This window comes from Solea solea, chromosome 1, assembly GCF_958295425.1.
Source record: "Solea solea chromosome 1, fSolSol10.1, whole genome shotgun sequence".
NCBI classification, from domain to species: Eukaryota; Metazoa; Chordata; class Actinopteri; order Pleuronectiformes; family Soleidae; genus Solea; species Solea solea.
Genome location: NC_081134.1, coordinates 38,027,544 through 38,045,890, shown reverse-complemented (window position 1 = coordinate 38,045,890; position 18,347 = coordinate 38,027,544).

Here is an 18,347-nt window from a genome sequence, read left to right as displayed (position 1 = left end):
AATTGATGTTAGTTTTACTTCCGTTATTAGAACATGTTACAGAACCTCATCTCGCATCTTAGAATGGGAGCATTCACTGCCGATTGCTCCTTAAAGGTCCAGTGTGTATCATTTGGGAGGACTTAGAAGCAGATATTCAGTGTACTACCCACAAGTATGTTTGAAAAAGAGTATAATCACTGTACAATAAAATAAGAATTGCATTTCTGTAGCCCTCTATAGCTTCATATATGTACCTTAGGCAAAGCTAGAGCATCTGTTTTTTTGTTATTCAATGTATTACCATCTGCAGCCTCACAATTCGATGTCACTAAATGTGTATCATTCAATTTACTACCTATGTGTTTGTTTGAATAAGTGTTTATATACACTTATACATTTCTATAGCCTTCTTTATGTACCTTAAGGGCCTGGTTTACTTCCACATGCACCGTGGGCATTACACCACATCTGCCCAGATTTTGGAACCATGCGTACGTAGACAGGGCATGCGCAGACTAAACTTCTGCCTCACTGGTCGGTGGAGTATTAAACCCCGCTCACCAAGTCGAAAACATTTTTCAAGGATAGTTGTCCGTGCCTCGAACCAACTGACACCCCGACTACCCTGCCCGACGGGCCTTTCAGCCGTGAGCCGCGCGAACCAGACGTGTCTGAGGGAGCTGTAGCGTTGTTCTCCTCTTCTTTGGTAGGAATGCGTTCCATTCCCTGCATCCAGACTTGTACCGACACCCAGTGGTGAAGTGGGATACTGCAGGACCCTGACGCTAGTATACCAGGGTCCGCGATCTGCACAAACGTCTTGCAAGGGCCTTGCTTTACAGAGGCCGCCCTCTTGCACTGCCATGTTTCTCCAGCAGGGCAAACCTGCCAGAGCATCTGATTTGTTTTTTATTATTATTATTCAAACAAAGAAGAACGGCATCCTCTCTACTATGTGCTGATGTGTGAGTCAATTTCTGCAGTCTCACCATTAGATAAAAACTAAATGTTGCACCCTGGACCTTTTTAAAGGCTGCATTTAAAGTGCTGGTGGTGTTCGTTATATTACAGAAGCATTTAAACTGCAGCAACCTTTGGTGAAATGACCACACACATGATCGCATTTGCCACGCCGCAAATGTCGATTTTAATCTCCAGCGCTGAAAAGGCTGCCACCAACTTGGCTGAAAATAATATTTTCCCTGAGCTTCTTTTTTAGGACACGAGCACAACAAATTGCTGCCTCCAACCCACACTCACTCTCACACTAACAGCGCTGCCGACTATTACGAGCAAAACAGCCAAAAACCTCACTAAACCGAGTACTTGAGATGCTCGATTTCACTTTGCACTTTGATTTCCCTTTTCTTTTTTCTTTTCTTGTACACTTGAGAAAGCCATCAGCAGTAAGTCAGTCATAAAGCCAGGCAGATGCACCTTATGCCTCCTCCAAGTAATCAAACCCATTTTCTCTATTAGTTATCAATATATAATGATCTCCTGACTCCCTGGTTTTGAATGAATAAATAAAGATATTAGATTATTATTAGTTCCCCTTATTATCCCCCAGATCGTTACCTGTGTCACTGTTCCGTCTAATCCTCTCTGTCTTTCCCTCGCTCTCAAGTCATACATGAATAGTGTTCAATACAGCAATGATATTTCCCTGTAGAGCTTATGTGTCAGTTGAGCGTTTCCCCTTAGCCAAGCGTTTTTCCAGAAATTTGATTATGCACTGCATATGTGTAATTGATTTCCCTGCCATGTTCCTTCCTTCCAGTGACACGTGATCAATAATGGTGCATTGACGAAAACAGGGTGTGTGGGGGGGGGGGCTCCGTGTGCATGTGTGTCTTAAGTGTGTGGTCACTGTTTGGTCTTTTTTTTGAAGGTCAAAAGGCTTTGGCACTGTCTTGATTTCGGACATACAGTAGATCTGCAGGTGCACAGACTCTTCACGCCCAGTAATCGCATATGGATCATTTGAATGTGACCTTTCCACTCAGTCTGAGTCTAGAGCACACGAGCTGTGGGTTTGCTGTGCAAATTTGATTTGAATATGACAAGAGGCACAAAGAGGTGTGAAAGTACACACTCGCCGGCCACGCAGCAGTGGCACCCAGTGTGGTCTTCTGCTGCTGTAGCACCCAGCTTCAAGTTTCTTTCATCTTGAAGTGACCAGGCCATTGTCCTCTGATCGCTGGTGTCAACTCAGAGAAACTGCCACTGAGTGGATATTTTCTCTCTTTCAGACCATTCTCTGTAAGTGGTTCAGATGACTGTGAATCAAAATCCCCCGTACAGTAGGTCAGCATTTTCTGAAATACTCGGATCATCATGCCACGTTCAAAGTCACTTTTCTTTTCCACTTTGATGCTCAGCTTGAACTCCAGCTGGTCGTCGTGACCATGTCTACATGCTTCAATACATTACGCTGCTGCCATTTGGTATTGTGATTAGACATTTGCATCAACAAGCAACAGTAGGTCATGATGTTTATAACACTGAGGTAAAGATAAAGTTAGCAGACTTGCAGAATTCCTTCCCGCAAACCCTCGACAGCACAATGACATTAATTTGGCAGCACTCAAGTTGAGAAGCCTCTCCCTGACCCTGAGCTGATTGATGCAAATTATTCCCTTGATGACATCAAAACTGCTGACGCTGCATCTGGTAATTATTTCTGGGTACAGTGAAAGGATTAAGGGTAACTGACTGCGTCCCCTTTCGTCAGTTATTATGAAACTGGCAGCCAATCATGGAGTATGAGTCAGGATGTGTGAGTTAGCAGCGACATGGACACACACAACAATCAGCTGAGCCGCGGTGGTGTTGTTCGCCGCGGCCTCTACAGCAGGCAGCAAGTGTTGTGTATTGTAATTTGATACTTGGTGCACTAGATGCTTCCAGCTCTAAACTAAAACCAACTGCATGCACGGTACACCGGGGAGTTGGGGCCAGCCTGCGTCCATCCACGTGGGTGGAATAACTCTGGTTACCAGCTTGATATCTATAATTACTAACTTACCATATAGAAACTTGTTGATGCTCTGCAGGTTATGAAGACGATGAGAAAATGTGTTTTCCCCTTGAGGACGCTCACAGAGATGAGGTTGTGTATGTGTTTTTTTTTAAGCTCTGTGTACAATGTGGGCATGTGAGCCTGTGTGGGCTGTTGCCATAGCAACTCAAATTGTAGCATCATGCTGGAGAAACACTTTTGGCCATGGAGCCAGATAGGCTTGTGAGCTAGCGTGGCTGCTATTTTGTGACAATGATTGAATCAGCTGTTTGGACAATTAACCTTTAGTGTCTGTGTTTAACAGGATACTATTACACAGACTGACAGCGACGATCCTGTGCCGTGATAAGAAGCTTATTCTGTATTATTCTGTGTGTAAGCTTTCAAAGGTGTGGAGCCCACCAGTGTTTGGTGTCACTGTCACACACTGTCATCAATCTTAGAGCAAAAAGAGTTGACTGACTCTCCATCTGCCTCGTCCCTGAGCCATCACTGGCTGGTGATATTTTCCATTTCCAGATTGTCATCAAATTCAAATGCATCCACTCTATCATCCAAATGACACTGTGGACAATCTCGCACCTCACAGCTCCGGCTTCTGATGCTGTCAGCACTTTAGAGTGAGACACGTCACCATCATCTGTTCATAGACAGATACACTCAGGGGCCAATACACGGATCTTTCCGTAGATTTCCAAATCATCAGCTGAATGCATTTGATAAAGAATTTGCTTCTGTAGTTTTCTTGTACATAAAATGGCTTTGTGTCAGTGAGTGTGCGTGAATGTGCGTGGAGGGGAAGAGATAGAGAGAGGAGAAAGAACTGTGGATAACTGTAATTTACTGTGTGCTCCTGCAGGAGGAGGAGGAGAGCAAAAGTCACATTCGCTTAAATTACAATAATAAGCATTCAATCAATGCGCAGTACCTTTCTATTAATGGAAAGCTAAGACAGATTTGAATGCTTGGTAGGGGAGAAAAAATACAAAAATTCATAGGTAGGCAAAGTAAAAAAGGAAATATATCCATGCTCCCCCCCCCCCCCCATTTTCTCTCACTGTTGCCTGTGCATTAAATTTTTAGGCCTTGTGTATAACTTTCAGAGGTGTCATTTATTATTCGGTGAATTTCAAAGTTCTGTGACTGGCTCCAACGTGAGACCACCATCTGTGTGACTTCGCATATTCCATCACAATACATTACGTGCGAAAGAGTGTGCGGCTCCGTCTCTGCTTTCCTGTGTGTGTGTGTGTGTTTTTGTCAATAAGAGGGAGGAAACACAAGCGCCTGTTTATTCTCTTTGGCTATTTTTAGCTGCCGGCCATGTCAAGGTCCACACAAGCACCCACCCACAGTGGGCAGCAGTGGCCTTCGATATAATGGTCTGCGGTAGACCAGAGTCATTAATCTATGTCATCTTTTCATTCATCCACCCCCCCCAACACACACCTGTTCACCTCTGATGCCACCAACAACTCCGAATGTGTCAAAAATACACATGGCTCAATGAACGTGAACATGAACATGCTTTGGTGTTTGGTTGTGCAGGATGTGCCGGAGACTTAACAGCCTTAGTCTGTAACATGTAACCTTGCAATAACTAGATCCGGGTTCAATCCACCACCAACAAGCAGTTTTTGGACGTCTGTGTACAGTATGTCTTGTTGTAAGATCTGACCACATGATTGATGACACCACCATCTGTCTGGAGTTGTTTGTGTAATACGGCCAATGCTATGGACAAGTGTATTATATATAAACAGAATTAGGGCTGCATTTTCATTATCGATTAATCAGTTTTCTTGATTATTTGAATGTCAATGATTATGTTCTCAAATGTCCAGAATGATTCAGTTTTAAGGATTTCTTTGTGACGTGGAGCAAAGAAAGCAGAAAATACTCACATTTAAGAAGCTGAAAAGTCTGAAAACCTTCATGGAGTAATTGTTGCAGGCCCAGATAGAATAGTTACCGCAATAAATAAATGCATTTATAGTGTAACTGTTGGTTTCTCTCGCTTCTGTATTTGAATCAACAAGCAAAAACAGGCAGAAAGAAACACTTCCTCTTACTCTTATTTAACCCCTGCATCGCCCTTTCCCAAAAAATGCTACATTTGCACACAGCGTCACTGCATATACCTCCAAATGTCAGGATAACGTGTCATACTCCCTCTGCATTTGTCACTGTGAATAATTCCACCTTGCTGGGAAGACAAGACACTCAACGCTGCACCTTCACCCAAAGTGCTTTTGGCTGAACGATAATGTGAATATAATGCTCTCGCACTAATTGGTGTGAAAACAGTCAGACTGGCAAATTGACCTGTCACTCCTGTCAAGAGTCGTCTTATGAATGCAAGCATTTATGTAATCAGGGCAGGTGTGGCACCTCAAGCATGTTCTAGTGATTAAAGTGTGATGTGCACTGGAGTGAAAGACAGGGAGGATGGATGATGGTATGAATAGTAATGAAGTCACTTGTGATGGCGCTGGCGGGCAGATTATCTGGGATTTGGGGTGAACCATTTAGTAAGTTAGGTGATGGGGACATTTTGTAATGGACGGCTCTTAGAATATATATATATATATATTACAACCATAAAAATATAGACAGATAGTCTTCTGTTTTCAGTTTAAGTGGCAATAAGCTCACCAGGGGGTGACAGTAGCAAGTCGTCTTTCATCTTGAAGTCCGTGGGTTTGATTCCCAGCTTCACATGCTGATATGTCCTTGGGCAAGACACTTAACCCCATGTTGCTCTAATATATAAATTCAAGCCACTTACCATTTACAAAAATAATTTAGTTTAAATTATACTGAGACTTCTCATTTACAAAGTCAGTCAACAATTTCCCGGGACTTTAATGGCCTCACTCAAGGTTTCAGGTCTTCTGCAATAGCACATTGTTATTTATTTAGTTTTTTAAATTATGTTTCCATTTATAGGAAGATATAGAGACAGTAAAGTGTGCTCACCAGCCTGGTGACATCTTTGCATTTCCCCTTTTAACTGCAATAGCATGTTGCAAATCATGGTTTGTGTTGTACCCGAGGAAGACTACATCCACTTTTTTCATACACAGTCTATACGACTGGTTTTGCGTCTTTAACCAACAGAAGCAGAAATGCGTTAGAACTTTCCTCTCAATCATTTACGCAGATGCACCCCAAACATTCCCATGTTTATGCTTCCATAATTCAGCGAGCTGCACTGATGCTGTTGTCAGTTGTGTAATTGGGTCCACAGGTAGTGTTGCGATGCTGCGAGTCGCGCTGTAAAAAAATGTGAACGATTAATCATTTGGACAGGAAACCAAAACTCGCTGGAAGGAATGTCATCATGGGGGAAATTCCTTCTTCCTCTCACAAATGACCACGGTAGTCTGTTTAAATGTGTGGATAATGCTGACTCTTGTTCTTAACCTTTTAAAGTGACAGAATGATTTGAATCCTATACTAAAGTCCAAAACATGGTAAAAAACATTTTATTTCCCAATATAAAACAAAGCGAAAACAAAGTGAAATGGCAGCTTTTAAATGTAATCAAATATTGGAGAGGTTACAGTGCCTCTAATATTGATACTGCACTTAACCACTAATAGCCTTTTGAGGGAGTACCCTGCCCTAAAATGCTTTGGCTTGCAGGAAGCAACATTTAATCTATTGTGTGCCAATTTTGGGGTTCAGTATATTGACAAAGAACAAAGCTACAAGTCTCTCTATAGCCCCCTAATAAATAAAGCAGCAGCTGCTCTCGTATTATGGAACAACATGCTCTTGGTTCTTAATGATTGGATCAATTCATCTTAGTCTCTCTTGGTTCATTTCTGATTAAGCAGTTTGTATATTAGTGTTCACTGCTGCAGACAGACCAAAAATACAGTAGGTGACAAATGTTTACAAACAGCGCTAACTGTAGGCATGTGCGGACATACATTGTCTGCGAGTCAAGGTCAGACTAAAGCAGGTGATATGACCATATCTTGTTTCCTTGTCGCCTCTGTTGTTTACCTGCTGACGTGGGATCCCAGTCACATTGAGGAGACTGAGCCACCGCGAGCTGTTTCTGTACTTAAAGTATGGGCGATGGCATTGTGCTGACATCCAATCCTCCGTCCCCTCAGCCAACTCGACTTTATGCCTCCCGATGTGCGTATGTGAGTGTTTGTGTGGCTTGGGTGAGTGATAACCTTGGATATTTACATTAAACACTTTGTCAAGTCGCCAGACGTGCGGCAATTTAATGCACACAATTGATATGTTGTATCACTGCCAGTGTCCAGTGGTGCCGTGGTATCGTTTCATCTCGCTCGTGTCCTTCAAGGTCACACATATTGGACTTAAAAGATAATGCAAACTGCTGGCGATGTCAAGATTCTTGATGGCTTCTTGATGGAAGTGCCCACTAATTTAAAGCAGTCTATTAAAGAGGTCACCGTGGCTGATCTCAATTTCCGTCCTTGACGTAGGCGATCCCCCAGAGTGGGCCCCACAGTGATTGACCCAGGTCAGCATCATGGTACTGAGTACCAAGCATGATTGAACAGTCTGGAAAACCATCAGCCTCAATGCTTTACTGTGTACCGTACATTCACTGGTCTGTACCGTACAACTGTCCCACTTTACATCCTCTGCAGAATCTGTTGAGTTTTAAAACCTTCATTTCGTATAGGTTGGATAATACTTTTATAATGCATTTTGAATTAAATTACCCCACAGCAGAGTCAGTGTGTAATCAATTATTCATAGAAACACTGTAGACATTAGACAAAAAGTGCAGGGAACAAGGAGCAGCAGTTTTTGTCTTGGAGGTCTGAAAGTTAGTGTGGCCTGGGGACAGAGAAGTACAATTATGCCTTTAAAAGGAAACTATTACTTTGGGCATTGTCCCAGATAGAAATGTACTGGAAGGGCAACATTTTTTTTTTTTGCCCTTGCCCACTTCCTTTCCTTCTCTCTTTTTTTTGTACTTTGTACCCGTTGCTGTCTTTCACTCCCACAGTCTTGGGAATCCTTTTTCTTTCTTCAGTGAAACAGATAAATTGCACCTGTCTTCTCTGTTTGACTAAAGCTCCAGACAAACTCACACAAAAAGGGCTTCCTATATTTTCGAGGCTGGTGTTTATGTTCACCTTTGTGATTTCTGGATACAACTTTGGGGATTCAAAGCATAAAATATACACATAAGGAAGTGAAACTAGAGCATTTACCATGGTGAACCATGAGTCATTACTGTGTTGGTTAAGCTCGTTTGTTTAGTTTCACCAAATAATTTAAAGCTCCAGTGCATAACTTGATGATAGGTGTTTCCGTATTTGGTGATGATGTTATTATGTTTAGAATCCATGAGCAGATATTGTCTAACATTATTTTCACACTACGTGTTTCACCTGAAAACAAAATCTGTCAGCCAACATATAGCCCCTTTTCCACGAGCATGCTCTGCCTCGCCTTGTCACTGTTATTTTGTGTTTCCATTAGCAAAAGCACCTGGTCCTTTTTGAGTTCCATGCACTGGCGGGGTTCCAAGCGAGCTGAGCTGATCCCTATGCGTGATGTCGCCAGACTGCCGGCCACTGATTGGTCAGAGCGCCGTCACAGGGAGAGGCGTGGGCAAGACGTCCGACGCAAGAATCAAGCCAAGTAATGCCGAACTTTAGATCAGTTAAAAAGACTTAACAATCCTAAAAACGTGGGTTAATCTCCAGCGATTACCACGGACGTGCTATGATGACTCCACCCACGTTGAGGAGGTACGATATTGTAATGGAAACACAACCAAAGCGAGGCGAGCTGGGACCATGTAGTGGAGACACGGTATGTATATCATACATGCCTCAGAGAGAGTTTTTGAGTACAGAACATTTCTCGAACGATAGACGTCACTTCTGTCACTTTTTGTGGGCATTTCCCTGCGTTGTCAGTCATACGCCAACCTGTCTGCAGTCATCATGCTATTGTGCTATATACTAGCCCAGAAATGTCAAAGGGTTCTAAACAATGGTTTTGAACAGAATATGTTTTATTCAAAAGTAATGCACTACAGTTTTCCAGGGCGATTTATTTTCCACACCCTCTCACACTGCTAAAGTTCAAAAGGCTTCTTCCTCCTTCACTGTACAGCTCCTCACCATCTGGGGGGAGGAGAGAGGGGGAGGGGGGCGGGGGATCAGCGACTCAGGGTCATGTACAGTACAGTAAAGCTGCTCAGGCATTGGAAGGTGCCACTTGTTGTTCCCACCCTGTTTTCACTAGTAGAAGTTCAAAAGGCTGACCCCATGAAGTCATCTCTGACACTGTTAATGTGTCTGAATACTTGTGTAAAAATAGATCTGACCAGCGCACTGATGTCGTCAAACGCACAACGATACACACACACACACACGCCCTTTTGTGACATGAACATGTGCTGTGAGGCTGACATGTGCATTTGTCTCTCAGGTTTTAGTTTATCACTATGGTCCTGCTTGTCACGAGTTTTATTCTCAGTTCTTTATGGCCCTTTAATTCAATATACTTAGCTATCACAGGGAGTCAATAGGGATTTTTCCTACCACTGTAAATCTAACACAGGCCCCTTAAGTGTTTTCCCTTTAAATCTTTAAATATACACCTGTAAGTCCAGTAAGCAACAAAAGAGCAGTTTTGGGTTTTTGGATGAATCTCAAACTTGTCATCCTGTCAATGTAAGCTACACTCTTTCACATCCCATGACTTACTTTTATGAACAACCACTCACTCCTGTTGCTCCCAGGGAAACCCCAGTTGGATAGATTCCTCTGTGTTTTTCCTGTGCAGTGATGACAGCCAAACATGTACAGTGTGAGCAGTTCAAAGGTGAACGATTGCGTCTCATTTCTCAGCAGCAACCGAAGATCAAAATGGTTCCAGTCCTATTCTGAAGTGCGTGAGCTAAAAGCATTTTAGACTTTGATGCTTTTCTTTGGAGGACAGATTCCTAATTGATTTTGACTGCACTTTAAAAACCTTACACAAGCTTTGCACTTAGAAATCCCCAATGACGAGGCCGACTGAATGGATCCATGTTTGGGCTTTCTGCCCCTCATCCATCATCCTATGCACACGGCAACCCTCCACGCCTCAATGTGTCCTCTAACCCAGCACAAAGGTCCAATCCCTTGTCCGAAAGCGGAGTCACGGCGAGAAGCATCACAATGAGTTATTGGTGTCACCATAAACAACCCCCCCCCCCCCCCCCTCCCGAGAACAGGTGGTGGTGCCGCGATCGTGGCACCCACATCCTGTGAAGGGATCGGATGCAAGCAAACTGTCACAGTGGAACTGAATTATTGTTGTAAGAATACTGTCTTTGGTTTTTGGACAGGGCTGATAGAGATGCACAACCAGGAGCTACTGTGGCAGAAAATCCTTCAGGGCCTGGCAGTCAGACAGAAAAGGAATGAAGCCCTACGAAGAAAGGGACGGACAGGCCCCTGGCAGCGGTGGTAATGTTATCCCCTGGGTGCTCTGTAACTCACACCTGAGGGAAAGGTTAGCACATTGTTGAACACTATCCATTTGATTACTGTGACAGAAGCAAATGTAATTAAGTAAGGACTGTTTAATTATGTTGAGTATAGGATTCAATGAATATTTCATCTCATTATCTGTGGTTCCTGTGGCAGTGCAAAGCAGTGTTAGATAGTCATGCTACTAACAAGCATCACCGCAACTGAACATGACTCCTGCAATGAACACGCACACGCCACCACACTTGTGTATCGAGAAAAGTCACTGGAGAAGAGCAGGCGATCCGTGTGACACTCCTGGAAAATACATTATCCTTCCTCGCTAACTTTGAAAGTAATTAAAGCAGGCGGGATTTTTCTAACATTTATTATCCACGCTTCACAAAATCGCACTGCATTTAGACTTCAGTGAAACCTGAAGTCATTTAAAAAAAAAAACAAACAAACAACTATAATCATCCTACATGCAGACAATAGGTGGGTCTCCCATTATTGTGCTGAATTGGAGTTAATGCACCATAGTGACCAGAGATTTTTCAGTCATGCATCACGCGCACAAATGGAAGGCTTTCAACATGTCAAAAGAAGATACATTCAACGTGAAAGTAAACATCAACACGTTTCTATATGGTGCGAGTCATGCAGTTTACATCACAACGGCAATTTCTGAACCCATATTTGCTCCGGCCCATTTAAGGTTGTCTCGTGTGTTTACTTTGTGTTGTTGATTTGGCATTGAGTGCTGCCGTTTTTAATGACTGCATTCATCAGTATAAGCTTTCAGACATTAGAAATACAGCTGGACTGTTTTTTAATGCAAGGTGTTTAATTGTCTGCGCTTTAAATGCCCTTTTGGTATTTTATTGATCTAATTTATTCTGAATGGAAACCCTAGAGGGTGTAAAGCCATCTGTTTGACATTGCCAGCTGGACCTTGTCCGATAAGAGACATTTTTACAGCGAGGTTAAGCTTCAGGGCTTTGAAAATACACAATGTAGTGATGCTTATAAGTGCGGATCCATAAAATGGTATCAAACTGATTACAGATTATGAAGGGGAAGCTACAAGGAACACTGATTACATCGTAAATTATGATCTCGATGTCCTGAACCAAAGTACCAGAGTATTTGGAAGGAATCAATACTGCACAGTGTGCAGGAAGAGACGCTTTAAAACAGCTGAGATAACAGCGGGGAGCTCCTGATAGAAGATAGAGAAAAATTTGTGCATTGTCAATACAAACATTATGGGTTTTTTTTAAACTGCAAGGTCAGCTCTGTTGCTTTTCTAGAAAAAAGACCTCCACCAACACACATGAGCACACACTGGTCAATCCACAACATTTCTTCCTGCACTGGTGTGTATCTTATGGTCAGGCACAGTCCTGTACGTTGTCACACGTCCGTGCCGAATATAGCGATATAGAAGTGATGCATTTACACATAAAGTATCTTTGCAAAAGCCCAACGTGTTACAATGAAAACTGAGTTGCACAGAGGATAACTTCTACTGCGAGTGTCTTGACCTGTGCATGTGGGAAGCTGTTTGCCGAGAGATGGAGAGAGAGAGAGAGAGCGAGAGGAGGAGGTTCAAGGGTGAACATGGTTTTCTGAGAGCAAACACACTACCGCACACCAGAGACACTCAACGGAATTTTAGATGCCGTAACAAAAATCCTCTCGCAGCTTTGGTCTCTCACAAGTTTGCCCGAGCAACATTTTTTATGTTAATACCGGCTACAGCTCCATTAAACTCTCACAGGTCTGAAGGTGACACAGTGTGCACCTCTATGGCAGTATACACTCCACAGTACACACTATATAGGCTTACATAAATATCCCCAGTGTATATTAGGGGGAGGGGGATTGAGAATGATTACAAATTTTAGGATTATTTATTGTGTGCTGAGCAGACATGCTGGGAGTTATTTATTTGTGCACCATCAAAAACATTTATGAGTCTGTTTCAGCAGTATGCTCTAAACAAGAAGCCGTAAATCTCCCGGTGTATCCTCACTCCTCTCCCTCTCGCTGCTGGAGCCGTCTCCTCGCTATCTCTGCCGCCAACCTTCTCTTGCTCACATTTCTCAGTCACACACTCGCCACACAAGTAAGCGTCCGCACCCGTAAAGATTTGTCATCAGTTCCAAATTCATCAAGCCTGATTGGATTTTGTGGGGTGACAGGGAAAAGGAGATGGCGCCCGTTTGATTTGGTGTTACCTCTTAAACAGTGAAGTGAAACACATTTCAAAACTAATGTCCTTAGCAGAAGCACAGAATGTGGCCACGAGGTAAGAAAAGATTAATAAGAGGAAGCGCTCAGTTTTTTAGGAGGACACACTCCGCCGCACTCCTCAAGTATATTTGTGGACTTGTGTGCTAAGCATTTTTTTCTTTCATTAAAAATGTAACAGTTTTCCTCTCTAAGAACTGCATGATGCTTTTGAACGGTATGTCTGAAATAGTAAGAGAGCTCAAGTCGTCGACTGCTCCAGTCAGAAATCTGAGTTGTCTCCACAAGGTGGTGTCATGCTCATTAGCTGAATGTTGCAGCTCATTTCCACAACAGTCCATTGGCCTCTTAGCTGAGTGAGTGTTGCTACCGGCCTCTCTCTTCTCCCCCATATCTACACCACATCCTGAAAGAAACAGTGCAAACTCGTGCAAAATAGAATAATGAGTGAATTCTGAATTATGCAAAACAAGGAAGAGAAATATTTGAATTATGTGCATATGTTTTAGGTCAGTTTAATTGGACCTTTGCTTTTCTGTAGTGTTCAGCTCAGCCGAGGGAGCCGGTGAAGCTGGCATTACCACAGTTTTGGTCCAAGGAGCTGGCTGTCTTAACCCATTCACTGACCTTCAAAATAATGGTTGCAGTGAAGTGGAGACAGTTCATTACCCACAATGCCTGTCAGTCCTCTAGCTCACACATCCACAATCACGAAATGAGGGCAGGTAAACAGAGCATTCAAGAGGGGCGACGCTCATCTTTATCTCCGCTACGTATCCCTTCTTTTCAATCCCCTGTGCTTTCTCACCCTTTTACCTGTAAACTCTGCATGCATTGCTGCTCTATGTCTATCTCTACACATAGATACAATTTGCCAATTTAAATATTATTAAAAATACAATTAAGCTAAGAACTAAATGTCCATTACATGAATAAGCATACAACAAAAGTGCAGTCTCTATTTTTATATAAAAAAAATAATAATGCAACAAGATTAGAAATGATAAGACTGTGAAGCAATGAGGGCAAAATCAATAAAACAGGGACAGAAAGTAATAAAATGATTCTATATACAAGCGGGAATATGGTGAGTTGTTCATCTCTAACTGTAATTACAGCAAAAAACACTATGATCATTATAAAGGTAATGTTCACTCAGGCTGTATAGGTTTTGAGCCACATGTCCGCTAATCGAATTTGTTTCCAAATGTGAATCTTCACGTTACAGTGAAATGTCTGTATGGTGGAAAAATGCATTATCCACTCACTCTTTCTTCATTGCAGATGGTCTGGTAACTTTATCCAAGTCCAGCTTTTAAGGCCTTAAATGGTATCCTGTAATCCTGTCTTCAAACAGTAATTCTCCCGTTAAAAACAACTGCAAGACTACTCCAAAAATATTGTACGTGGTGATGATTTGAAACAAAACGTTTCAACTTCTTATTGTTCTGATATATTGCCCTAATCGATAGAAAACATATACATTCATATCTTCCATAGAAACATAATTACCTTTTTTCACGCCCTGCCCGTACACCAGAGGTTTAGCACCCTGCTGAAGAACTTCTTTTAATCAGAAATCAATTACTTATTGATTTGCCAATCCTCCAAGTCTCTTATGGGTGTAAAAAAAACAAATGATGATTGATTACACACTACAAGAACATGTAAACTACCTTTCCATCCCCGGTGACACGTGGCTGAGTGGTCGGTTCTGGTTGTGGTAGTTTACTCAGGCGTGACTTCCACGGTGTCACTGTTAACAAGTGCTGTCTCGGCCAAACAAGTGGAACTAACAATGACTCATGATGCTCTCAACTGAGTCATCGCCAGCACGTGTATGCGTTGAACAGTAGGTACATTGACCACAGACATGGACGCTTTTAATAACACATACAAATATGAATGTTGTGAGTCATATGTCAACGATATCTAATGGAAAAGGCTGGTTTACCTATAGTATTCAAAGCATACGTTGTTACAGAACTGGCAGTAAAAGTATATATCAAACTCTATCAAACTATAAAGCTTGCTATATTTAAAGTGGGCCCCCCTCATTTCAAGACCAAAAAGACCAGAAACCAATGACATTATTTAAAAATGGTATTTTGTCAATAATCTATCATACACTTAAGTCTCTGTACATAGTAAGGCAGATACAATTTTATAGAGAGAGGAGAAACAGGAACAAATCTCTAACTGAACCAGACTCAAAAACGTGCCTTGACCGGTTGGGGTGAAAGGGGAAAAATGGGGGACTGAGAGGGGGGAGAGAAAAGGAAAGAGGGAGGCGAGGTAGAGACGGAGGGAAGAAACCAGGAGCAAGCTTTATAGGTTTAGACAGGACAATCCTAAATCAGTTATGACCTGTTTATAGTTCCACATATGTCATATCCATGTCATTTATACAAGCAGCAGCAGGGATTGTTGATAAAAATAAAAAATAAACGATACCAATACCAACTTTGATTATAGCATAATAATAATGACAATAATACTACTGCAAGTGATAATAACAACAACCTTGAAATTGGATCTGGATCCTGCAGCCTGCAAGATGAGGACAAAGATAAAGAGTGAGAGCCTTTCCTTCCTGTCCTCCCTCCCTCTCTTTCTCTCTGTCCCCATCTCTAACTAAGCTTTATTAAAAAGGAAGGAAGTCTAACTGTAAAGACAGAGTGTGTGCCTGCCTCCCGAACCATCTGTTGTGCCAAAAGATGTTAACAGAGGCTTTAAAAAAAAGGACAGATAAAAAACAAACAGTAAAGACCTGTCATTCATATTTACATACACATATTTATTCAAAGCAAAACACAGTGTTTCTATAAGGATTTAACCAAATAAAGTAAAGAATTGGCAGTTAAATGCACATTTCTTAGGCTTCATAAAATAGTTTTTTGCTGTAACATTAGGCATGAAATGTTTAAATCCAATTATTCACAGTTAGGTAAACTGGTGGAAATTATTATTTTGATATTACCCAAACTTGCATAAATTAGCATAAATGTAGTGCTAATGATTGATACAGGGCACAACACTGACAGCGGGAAGAATACTTCCAGAAGAGGATTAAAGGTCGGTTCATGGGAAGGGGTCTTTCTCTTCTTCAGTCCTGGTCTGCGGCAGTTGTTGCTGATGTTGCAGTGTGATTCGGTGGGGGACGCTGGTGTCGTCCGTCATCTTGAAAAGTTTATGAAGAAACTGTCAGGGGAAGAGCACAGAACATAAAATAATTATGTGATGAGGAGTAATATAAAGTATTTAGAAGCAATGTCAGGCATAACAAATGGACATGACTTTAAAGAAATGCAGGAAAAATGAACACAATTACAGACTAAGCAGATGGGGTCGCAGGATGGGATAGAAACGATACTGTCGCTGCAGCCTGTGCAGATCATGATTGTTTTTCCCAATTGAACCTGTGCAAATCCACACAGATAATCACAGGCACTGGGATCAGGGATTTAGACTTCAGGGGGTTCCAGTGTAGTCATAATGCTTGTGGCGGAGTCAAGACAATGCAGCTGAGCTGCTGTCGGAACAGTTTTGGGTTTGGAGAGAAAGGAAACCCATGAGAGACGGGAAGTAAGGGGCAGAGTCGGAGACGGAACACTTTTGGGTCTCAGGGATAGGGGCCGTCGTTTATCATACTGTTAGCTGTGACCTCTCCGACTGTCACTTACAGGTAAATGTCAACATTATGTGTTACGATGTCGAAACAACATCTCACAAGGGGAGCATTTCAAAAGGTTAATCGCCGGGAATGAAACCCAACGTTTTTTTTGTGCTTAGGAAGCAAGAGTCAAAGTTTTAATGCAAAACTATGAAACTTTTGCACACGGCAACATTGTGTTCTGTCAAATTCACACCTTCTCTTTAAATCATGGGGTCCAAATGAAGGCAAAGAAATGCATAACAAAAATATACATTAAATGAATAAAACATGCTCAAAAATAAACATTTTTCAGAGAATACTTCATAAATAACTAACTTAAATAAGGACGTATTTAAATACATTTTGAACTTACAAATGTGCATTCCTTAATACTAATTTGCAGGATGTCTTAAGTGACAAATTTGATCTCATACTTCTTTTTTTCTTTCTTTTAGTAGAGAAAATCATCTTAATACGTCCCTTTGGCATAACTCCATATTTGAATAAAGCCTGTCTGTGAGCTTTTAATTCCATGCTCACAAAGAATGTAATCCTCGGTGTAACTAAAGAGATTCCCTGTGGAAACATGTTCCTCATTTCCAAATGATTAAACTGTCTGAAAGGCTTATCAGTGGCGGGGCGGGGGGGGGATAATGAGCGTAACATTACAAAACCTGTGTAAGTTCACGATGCTTAATTTAATGGAGAAGTGGCTTCTTTTTTTCTTTCTTTCCTTTTTTTGGATAGTTCAATAATTTCAGATTTCAAATCAAACATGCTGAGTGCATCTTCAGCAGCAGATGTCAGTGTCAGCTGCACAGTCCCAAAAGACGTTGCCACTCTTAGGTAACCTCATTTATAAGTTATGGCACACCAACGCGGTGCCACATGTTACAACCACACACCCACACACACACACACACACACACACACACACACTAGCACCACTTAGAATCGTTGTGAACTTCTGATTGACATCTGAGCAGTTAATGCACTCTGCATATTGCTGCTCTCAGCCACTTTTGTGTCGAGCAACGCGCTAACCTGTCCCTTTTACACTCTGAAAACCCAATAAGAGGCTTCGCTCCTGGAAGCAAGACACTTAAAATAGCTCTTGTAAGTCACATTTACTAATACCCCCCTGTATTTTGCCTGAAGATGCTCTGTTCCCAACAGAGTGCTCAATATTTAAATCAGGGCAAGCGAGCATAACATTGTTGTTACATGTCCATTGCACATTCAGAAACCCTCAAAGAAGTCCCTGAAAATCAATTTTGTCAAATCACACACATGCTACTATAGCGTGACCTTGCTTTACCCTTACATCTATCTATCCATGTGCAATAGAGCTCATCCCCACCACTAATTTCCAAAACAAACTTATCCCCTATTGTTGTCATCCCCCTATTTTGCCTTTTCCCAACAAAGTGTCAATATTTAAATCAGGGCAAGCGAGTATAACAGGAAATGAATTATAATGGTATCGTATGTGGGGGTAAGAATATGAGGACACAAATTGGAATTACATTTTAATGCAGTGGTGATTTTTACAGTTTGCTGTAACGGTAAAAACAGCCCTTCCACCACAGACCTCAGTAGATGGAAAGAGTAATGAAATATTCTACTCAAGTAAAAGTACAATTGTTTACTTAAGTATAAGTACATGTTTTAAAAATGTACTCAAATTCAAGTAAAAAGTAGCTTGTTTTAAAAGTAAAATCTACTTTTGTTGGGGTTCTTGTGTCGTGCAAAAAGGACAAGGGACACAAATCTCACATGAATTGTTAATTAAAGGCAAACCTTCACAAATTAAAGTGCTGACAAAATAAAATATGTAAACACAATGTATCAGTCAATCAGTCATGGGTCAAAGGTCACAAACGTTTTAGCTCACTCACTCGTTGGACCTTAATTAACACCAATTCACCTGTCCTCATCATTCACTCACCTGTCCTCATCA